This window comes from Cibotium barometz, unplaced genomic scaffold, assembly GCF_041138505.1.
Source record: "Cibotium barometz isolate CiBa-2024 unplaced genomic scaffold, ASM4113850v1 ctg368, whole genome shotgun sequence".
Taxonomy (NCBI): Eukaryota; Viridiplantae; Streptophyta; class Polypodiopsida; order Cyatheales; family Cibotiaceae; genus Cibotium; species Cibotium barometz.
The window spans coordinates 1,476,733-1,487,293 of NW_028229435.1; positions in this window are offsets into that span (position 1 = coordinate 1,476,733).

Here is a 10,561-nt window from a genome sequence, read left to right on the forward strand (position 1 = left end):
TATACGGATTGCTCATATTAAACAGTACCCTTATTGGGTTGTGACCTTGCCATCTCCACTCATCAATACAGTCGGCAACCCGTACTAGACTTTGATTACGCCAGCCTCCTTCTACACTTTGCCCTACTACAAAGCCTAACTGCATTTGACAGCCGATTCCTTTTGCTGCTCCACCAAATTGCTTTATTCAGCACACACCTCCGCTAGTAGGAGAAAATAGGATACCCAACGTTGATCGCCAAGTGCTAAAGGCCGTAGCCCTCAACAAGGTTACACACACTCACACGACTCTCATGGAAACATTACACAGAGAGATTGAAAAACGGAGAGAGAGAGAGAGAGAGAGAGAGAGAGAGAGAGAGAGGCGAAACTCAAACTGATTTCTTGATTCTTGATTTCTCACACACCACACACGATTACAAGAAGGCTATGCCTTTAAAAAGACTCCTAGGCGACTCTTTCCATTACAACTAACTGACTAACTGACTCCTTAGTGACTCTTCATATTCAAAATGACCCTTCATATCTTAGTGACTCTTCATATTCAAAATGACCCTTCATATTCCAACCTAATGACATCTTTAATGACACTTCTAATGACAACTTTCCTGACAAATGACACTCTCTACACTCAGCTTTCACCTGTTGACATTTTTTACATTTTGCCACATAATCTTTCATTCTTGGACAAAAGAAACTCTTTTGAGCCTTAACATATGTCTTCTGAGATTTTAGAAAATATGCAACTCCCTACAAGCTCATCAAAAATCTCCCCCATTCTTGGCAATGGGTATTTATTCTTGATCGTTTACTTATTGAGCCCCCTATAATTAACACTCAGCTGTATAGTCCCATCCTTCTTCTTTACGAAGAGAATAGGAGCACCCCATGGTGACACACAAGGCCTAATAAATCCCTGATCAAGCAATTTTTGCAATTACATTTTCAACTCTACAATTTCCTCCACACATAAACAATAAGGAGCTCTACATACAGGTTTTACACCAGGTATCAGCTCTATTTCGTGATCTGCAAATCTATGCGGAGGCAATTTAGGAAAATCATTAGGAAACAAATTTTGAAATTCTTGAAGCATAGGATGATCATCACCCTTTTTTTGTTCCTTAAGACTTTCTATCAGCAATTCCACGGCATATACATGACAAGCTTTTCTTGATGTTTTAACAAACTATATACCAGACATCATTCTAAATTCTACATCACATATTTGACCCTCTAAAGCAATAATCTTTACCGTCATCTCCAATCATGCAATTGTGCTTCTCATGACACAATGTTCTAGCCTTTTTAGGCACTAACCAATCCATCCCTAAAATTGCATCATACCTTCCTAAAGGCAACACATAGAAATTTGCTTTTGACTTGAGATCACCTATGACGAAAGGCATATTCTTGACATAATCCTTACATGTCTATTGCTTTCCTGAAGCAAGCTCTACCATAAGATTCTTTTGATAAGATTTAGCTATTCCTAATTGTTTTGTCATGTGGGGTGATAGAAAACTATGGGTGCTTCCCGAGTCAATCAACACTTGAAAAACATTATTTGTAATTTTGATGGAGATTTTTATAATTGAGGCTCGATTTTCAGCCTTACCTATATGAACAAAAGCATTGACATGTGCATATTATTCAATCTCCTCGGCCAAAGGTTCAACAACTTTTCTTCTTGCTCCACGAGCATTGTTACTACTTGAAAATCCACATACATTCTGCTGCAAATTTTTTCTTATTTTTTGATCTCTTATAATTAATCCCTGACGTTCTTCACGCGATGTTGGTTTGTTTTTGCACTCATAAGTGTTAGAAATTGACCTAAAATATACAAGCACTCCATAAGCATGTTAAGCAACAAAATAGCTACTAGATGTAGTCCACAAAGAACTAGGCACACATCCCTTTTATTCAAGTGCTAATACAAGAGTTAAACAATGGTCATAAGGAGCTAAGTGTCACCTCCCAATTTATAGGGAGAGGGAGAAGAAGGCGCCTACTTCCATGACATCATCTATGATGTCTAGTTCCCCTTGAGAGAATCTAAGGCCACCTCCAAGACCTCTTCAAATAGGGTGCCCACTTGACCCATGCCATGTGACACCCATGCCACCTAGACTCTTATTTCTAACTAGCTTATCTAGTCCCTTTTACTCGACCTTGTAAAAGTACGCACCACAAACGTTAAAGATAATCCTAAAGCTAAACCATTAATTCCAATATTCCCTCTTGGTTTAGCTTCACCACACAAGGTAAGCTCTCACCAAGTTCAAGTTCTTTGAAAACACACCAAAACATAAAAATACCCACTGGCTAAAAAGATTTACAACGCTTACTCATTTCTTTGCTAAAAACCATAGTCTGAATCAATAATGACCGTGTTGGCCTCTTACTTGCCCTTGTCCTTTAATCTCCTTCAGCTTTTCTTCATCAGCCTTTTTCTGAAAGCAGTCTTTGATCATACGACCTTTCTTCTTGGAGTAGAAGCAAGGTTTGGGTCCCTTCTTCTTCTTTCTCTTCTCAAGTTCTCTTCCTTGGACATCATGGTAGATTCTGAAACAGGTACTTCCACACTTAAGGACTCAATGCCATCAGTTGAAACTCCAAGTTGAGCTTCTTCCATGACCAAATGAGATGCTACACTTACAAGGGTAACGTTAAATTTGGTTGGTTGGAAATAACACCAAACACATTATCAAACTTTGGGTGCATTGAAGAAAGCAACACAAAGATAGCTTCTTCCTCGGTAATGATTACCCCTGTCCCTGAAAGCTGATTCATAATGATATTGCTTAGATGGGTTGCAACATTATCCTTGTCTCCCATGTCAAGTCGATATAGTCTCTTTCGTAATCTTGAAGGAGCATTAGTTTGACCAAAGCTACCTTTAAGCCTCGTCCATGCTTCATTAGCTAAAGCAGCACTTGCTACCTGTGGTATTTGAGTGTCATCTAATCCTTTGACAAGGCCAAAGCCTTCATGTCAAGTGCTTCCAAGACTTTTTGTGCCTCTGCATCCTTGGTTGGTTTCTTGTAATCACCCTTTGTTATGGTCCAATAGTCCTCTATCATGGCCATTTGCATTTTTATGGACCATGTGTGATACTTTGTACCATCAAATCTATCACTCTTTTCAAAGAAGTCCTTCCCCATCACTAAGATTTTGAAGAGTAAGATTAAGCAAAATCAAACAACTTTGGCTATTTAGAAACAACTGAAAGATTAATACAAGTCAAATGATAAAACCAATGTTTTAGAATCCATCACCACAGCCATAGAGCTCCATATTAGAAGCTAAGAAATGTCCAAGTCCTTGAGCTAGGGTAGCCTCGTAATACCAGCGCTTTTCTTCTACTCCTTTCTTGTGTGATTCTCCCTTCCTAGTTGATTGCTCCATTTTTGAAGTTTGCTTTTTAGGTTGTCCAAAACCTGAAGTGTATCAAAATGCCTTGTCCTTTTTTTGACATTTTGTTTTACTCTGGAAGTCTACTCCCTTTTTTTGGATGTGACCTCCTCTATGCTTTGAGCTACAAAGTACTCCTTCTCGACCCGTGCTTGAGTATTTTGAAACTCAACAGAGGAGTCTGAAGATACTTCTACCACCCCTTGTGCTCTTGATTCCTTGGTATCTAAAAAAAATTCTATTATGTTCATTTCATCATACCCAATAAGAACCTTTTACAAGTGATTTGTTCCTCTCTTGAAACTCAACAGAGGAGTCTGAAGATACTTCTACCACCCCTTGTGCTCTTGATTCCTTGGTATCTAAAAAAAATTCTATTATGTTCATTTCATCATACCCAATAAGAACCTTTTACAAGTGATTTGTTCCTCTCACAATAATGAGTGTACACAAAACTTGCCCCAAGTAAGACTCTCACATCAATATACTATGGTTGACCCACCCACCAAAAAATACCTCTTTTGAATGGTGCATTAAAGTGATTTTATTTTACTTCATTTCAGAAGCCTCCACATGGAACCTTTCCATATTTGAACTTTCCCATGTTTTTGAAGGAATCTTCCAACCCACCTTCTTCTACACCATTTACTGAAAAATGGTGCCTGCACCAGGACGAGCTTGCCACTTTGATCATAGCCAGCTCTTCCTTATCACCACCTTGTTTTCAAATCGGCCTTCGCTTGTTTGCTCACTGCCTTGCACTTGAGCAGCTTCTGACTGTTTTTGACCACGATAACTGAACTTACAGTCGCTTTGCCACTTTCACTCGGCCACGACTAGTTTCTTTGCCGCAATCTTTTCCTTGCTACACTGACTCTCAGCCCCACAATCAGTTCTCAGCTTCAGCCATGGATCTCACCCAATGATCTCAATCACATGGTCAAGCATTGTCAAGAGTTTTAAGCCTTCCTCTTGTCTTTGTAGTTAAAAGTGACAGTCAACCTCCTTTATCTCGACCACTATAGGGTAAAAGCATGGGCAGGTGTCATGCTATTTTGGCTTTCAAGCATGGAAATTGAGCACCTTTTGAAGGTTTTATTTTTCCTTTCAAAAGACTGATAAAATTCATTTTTTTTATAAAGGCCATTTTTCTAGACTATAGGATACATTTTTAAAAAGCCTTTCAATTTTAGAAAAAAGTGATGGGGCATTCATTTGAAGACGTGGGTGCCTTTGAACCTTTGTAACTGTCATGACTGGAGTAGGGTGCCACTCAATTCTGCATGCTTTGTTGTTCACAGGTAGAGGTAAGCTTTCCAGCCCTACATGCTTCCTTCCAAGCTCCCTCTAAACATTTCGGGCCATTTCTCCTACATGCACCTTGTTTTTTAAGCTATCTAGAGAGAGGCACCGCAAGGGTTACTTAGCAGGGGATACCTCTTTTACAAGATGCATAAGCCTACTAAGTCATCTCAGGCTGGTCTCACAAGAAGAGGCTTCCCATTGCTGAGCCATTGTAGAGAACATTTTGGAGGACAATTGCAGATTTTGTAGCTATCCATGGTTTGTCAACTGTCGGTAAGGACCCACGACAGATTTGGGAGATTTCACAAGCTTATTGGACCAATGTGTTTGCATGTCCAATGCCTGGCCTGGACAAAAAAATCAAGCATGATGAATTCAGGGAAGAGTACCACGAGGATTTAATGCTCCTCCACCATTGGAATGTCTACCAAGAGCTTCCTACTAAGAATGGTGAGTTGGGTGTCTACTTTGCAAAGGGGTTTGCACTTGAGCGGTCAAAGGTTGCACCAGAACAAATCAATTGGGCTCACTTTTGTAGAGGAAGCAATGAATTAGTTACAAAAGCACAATTAGTTGGAAGGCAAGATGGACAGATGGCAGCTCAAGGAGAACAAGGTTCTAAAGAGATTGCAGGGTACTTCTACCATGGGGTCAATTCCTCACTCAGACTACCTACAACAACCAAGTGAAAGTTATGGTGGTTGCTATACAAAAGTGTGCCTTACCAAGGAAGAAGAAGATACCCTTGATGAAATGGTGGTCTCCATGGGCCTTGCAGAAGATATCAGATTTGGTGTCAAAGATTGAAGAAGCGAGAGGATCACTGCAAGAGGCAAATAATGCCTTACACTTGGCAAAAGGTTCACTCAGCCAAAAGAGTAATTTCAAGGAGATTCAGTCATTGCTTACTAGAATGCAAGGTGTCTCTCATATAATCTCAAGGGTCCAGCATTTGTTTCCAAATGAGGATGAGATACGTGAGCTTAAAATGAAGGTTTCAGTTGCTAAGGAACCATATCTATCTCTTCTTTTTAGTGTAGCTATCTTTCCTTACTTGTATTAATGTCAGTTTAGACTGCACTTGCAAGATGATCAATATGCATTGAGCTTTGAAGCACTGCTGCACATATGTTTGATTTGGTGCTTTGAAGCACTACACATGCAAGATGATGTGCTGGATAGTGCTTTGAAGCAATGTTGGATAGAGCATGGTGCTTTAAAGCACAACACATGACCTCAGTAATGTGCTTTATTACTCAATCTGCATGGTGCTTTGAAGCACTACATGCCTCATTCCAATATGATCGATGGTGCTTTGAAGCCTTGCACAAATGCTTGATTCTATGTGCATGGTGCTCTAAAGCACAACACATGATCTCAATGTTGTGCTTGATATAATTAGCATGATGCTTTGCAACACTACACATATGCTTGCTTCTTTCTGCATGGTGCTTTGAAGCACTATACATGCAAGATGACGTGCTTGACTCAATATGAACTGTGCTTTGAAGCACTACTGCACATATGCTTGACAATGTGCATGGTTCTTTGAAGCACTGCATATGCAAGATAATGTGCATGGTTCTTTGAAGCACTGCATATGCAAGATAATGTGCTGGTGGATAGTGCTTTGAAGCACTACATACATGCTTGTTTTAGTGAGCATGTTGCTTTAAAGCACATCACACGAGCTCAATGATATGCTTGACTCAATTTGTAGGGTGCTTTGGAGCACTACTGCACATATGCTTCCCTCTACTGCACATATGCTTGACTCAATTTGTAGGGTTCTTTGGAGCACTACTGCACATATGCTTCCCTCTACTGCATGGTTCTTTGAAGCACTACACATATGCTTCATTTAATTTGTATGGTGCTTTGAAGCACTACACATGTAAGATGATATACTAGAGGTGCTTTGAAACACTGCACACATGCTTGTTTCAATGGGCATGGTGCTTTAAAGCATACCACATTAGCTCAATGCTATACTTCAGTACTTCTGCATGGTGGTTTGAAGCTTTGCACATTAGCTCAATGCTGTACTTCACTACTTCTGCATGGTGGTTTGAAGGTTTGCACATATGCTAGATTCAATCACATGGTGCTAATACTTATGTGCATACAGATTTCATGTTTCTTTGATTATGGTGCACTCTATGGCAGGCTACTTTGGAAGAGAACTCTGGAAAAAGCAAGATTGAATTTCAGCTTTGCGTCAGAGCTACAAAGTAAGGCTAATGGAAGCACTCATATCCTGGCTCGGCCTCTTTTATCAACACCGGCGGGTGTGGTGGGAGGGTATAAGAATTTTTGGCTTTAGTGAGTGCTGTTGGTGTGGTCATGCCTTCAATGCATGTGCACTCGAGGTGTTTTTCTTGCCTTGCCAACACATTTATCATTTCATGAGCCTTGTGCACATGTGTGTGGAGGTAAAGAAATGTGTAGCTCTAGAGTAGTGTGACCAGATTGTTCCTGAAAGGACCTTGAGGATGTTAGGTCTTGACGCTTGGGTAAAGAGTGCACCAATGCTTTAGGTATTGAATAATTTCTTTTATGCTTGCTTGTGAGGATGCATATTTATAATTCTTGAGTTTTTATGTTTGCTTATGTGTTTATTCTTCTCTTGCACACATTACAAGCAAAACATATATGCTTAAAGGACTTCAAGGACAACTTTGGTGATAAATTGGATGAAACTCTTACACCATTCAAATGTATGTGAACTAATATGTTTTGATATGTTGTTGTTTTGAAGGATTTGAAGATTAATCTGTTGTCTTGACTTTTTTTAGTCACATATTCTCATGGAAGTGTAGTGGGAGATGGCAAGACGATGGAGATGACTGACACAAGGAGGCAATCTATCAACAAGGATGTGCATGTGAAGACCGTGAACCAGGTGACATGCTCTATACATTGGCAGTCTTCTCATTTGTTGCTTTCCCTATCATGTTTGTTAGCTTATATTAGATATGAATATTGTTATATGTAGTCAAGGAGGTCACATATCTAGAAGAGGGGGATATTGTCCTTGAGGAGGTTTCTCCTTAACCAGCAAAGAAGCTTGCAAAGTCTAATATGGGTTTTCGAGATGATGGAAGTTCTTCTAGTGGGACACCAACTGAAGCTGAGAATAACATACCTATAGATACACCCAAATGAAGGGGTACATGCAACGATCCGGAGTGGATAGAATTGGATATACAGTTGCAACCACCTGTGAGGTCACCTCCAAAGCGTAGATGTATAGATGCAAAGTCCCCCAAACCAGGTGACATGATTTGTACATTGGTAGTCTTATCATTTGTTGCTTTCCCTATCATGTTTGTTAGTGTATATTAGATATGAATATTGTCGTATGCAGTCAAGGAGGTCACAGATCTAGGAAAGGGGGATATTGTCCTTGAGGAGGTTTCTCCTAAACCAGCAAAGAAGTCTGCAAAGTCTAATCTGGGTTTTCACGATGATGGAAGTGCTTCTAGTGGGACACTGACTGAAGCTAAGAAGAACAAACCTGCAGATTCACCCAAACGAAGGGGTACACGCAGCGATCCGGAGTGAATAGAATTGGATATATAGCTGCAACCACCTATGAGGTCACCTCCAAAGTGCAAATGTATAGATGCAAAGTCCCCTACAAAGTCCACTTTTAGATCACCTATTAAGCGTAGATCCACAAATGGGACATCACCGTGCAACACTCTGAGATCAAGGCTTGCAAAGATGAGAAAAGTCCCAAGTGAAAGGAATCAAGATCCCCCCAAAGAAGAACCTAGTGGTAATGATGAGGATGAAGAAGATGTGTACGTATCATCTATGGTTACAGCCAGGAGATGCAAGTCATCTAGGAAATCTGTATCCTAGTGTGATTGTCTATGCCTGCGTGTGGGGGAGTGTGCGCTGGTATCATCTATGGTTACAGCCAGGAGATGCAAGTCATCTAGGAAATCTGTATCCTAGTGTGTGATTGTCTATGCCTGCATGTGGGGGTGTGTGCGCTGGCATCGTTGACACCTCTTATCATCTCTAGTTCCAACTTCTAGGAATCATGCATCCTCTACCATGGAATCATTGCCACCTTATGTACTGACAATTTGTCTTCAATGTATTAATCTTTTGCAAAATCATGTGTCTTTATGCCTCTATTGTGTATTTGAAACATGTCTCTCTTTTTTGGTATTTGATAATGACCTTATTTTGTGAATTATGTAGTAGTGTGTCGATGTTCATATATAGGTTCAACCAGGATTACACATGTTCAAGAGCAACCTAAGGAGCATGTTAGTGCTACCAATATGTGTAGTTCATCAGTTGGTGCTGAAGTAATTGGTGCTACGGAAGAGCGGTCCTGAAGTGAGCAGTCATGTTATGAAAGATATAGTTGATGGGATTCCAAAGAAGAGGAGACTGTTTGTGGTGGACATGAATGGGATACTGATGAAAAGGGTGTGGGGCACACAGCCATGACATTTAAAGTTTTGAAATTTGAATGAATTCACAGTACACAGGGTGGACAACAAGTTATGGTGTATATCAGGGAGTTTTCTAAAAGGCTTAAAAGAGTTGGGGGATATTGTTTTGTGGAGCACTTGCACATACCACAATATTAGATTTTCCATGACCTGCTGCTTATCAACTTTATGGAATAAAAATGGTTTTTTTAGGTATGGACTCTAAATTTTTAGTAGATTGTACTTAATCTAGCCTCTTAATTATGTCTTGCAATGTCTAGGGCTAATTTCATATTGTGTTTCTACTTCAGCGGTGTTGTCCTCGCAGGAGGATTGTGAGATATTATTGCCAAACTTCAAGTGCGTTCGTGGTGCTCCTCAAAACTTTTGGCAAAAGCCAATGTTTTTGAAGAACTTATCAACTGTTTGGCATAAGCTACTGCAATATGACAGCAACAACACCCTGTTGGTGGATGACAATAGATACAAGAGTCTACGAAATCTGGACAACACCTACGGTTGTCCAAAGGAGTTTGCTCCCGAAGGATGATGCACAAGATCTAAAGTACTTGACCAAAACCTTGTTGCCTTGGTTAAGTAGATGGGCGCAATCATCGTTCCCAAAGATGTGGCTCTTTTTCAACCCCATACAGAACGGTCGAGATCACATCGATCAACTTGTAATTGACTATAGTAAAACTAGTAGATCTTAGTTTTGCTGATGAATCCCCTTTTGTCCAAAGTTTTGAGAATCCCCTTTTGTCCAAAGTTTTGAGAATCCCCTTTTGTCCAAATTTTTTGTAAAAATAGTATTATGTAAAAATCGTCGATATTGTGACTCTCCTGGGGCGAGGATGTGTAAAATTTTTGATAATGCAAAGGATATCTATATTTACATGTTCAAAATCTTTTTTAATATTGATGTCTTTATATTGACTATGATGCTTTTAAGCACCAGTTTTGGTGCACCAAAGCACAGCAGAGTGGGTTCTTTTTGAAGGGCTGCAGCCTAATGTAGTGGTAGAATATCGTGATTTAGACACATAGCTACACAGCCACAGACACACATAGTTACACAGTTTGACACACAATTACACCTATAGAACTACACACACACACACAGAGTTAGACACATAGTTAGAGGGACACACACACACTCACTCACTCACAGTTACACATAGTTAGACACACACGCACTCACACATAGTTAGACACACAATTACACTTGCAGATTTACAAACACAAAGTTAGACACACAGTTATACACAGAGTTATACACACAGAGTTATACACACAAATAGTTACACACACATAGAATTACACATCCATTTACACACACACACACACACACACACACACACACAAATCTTGTCAAACATAAAGGT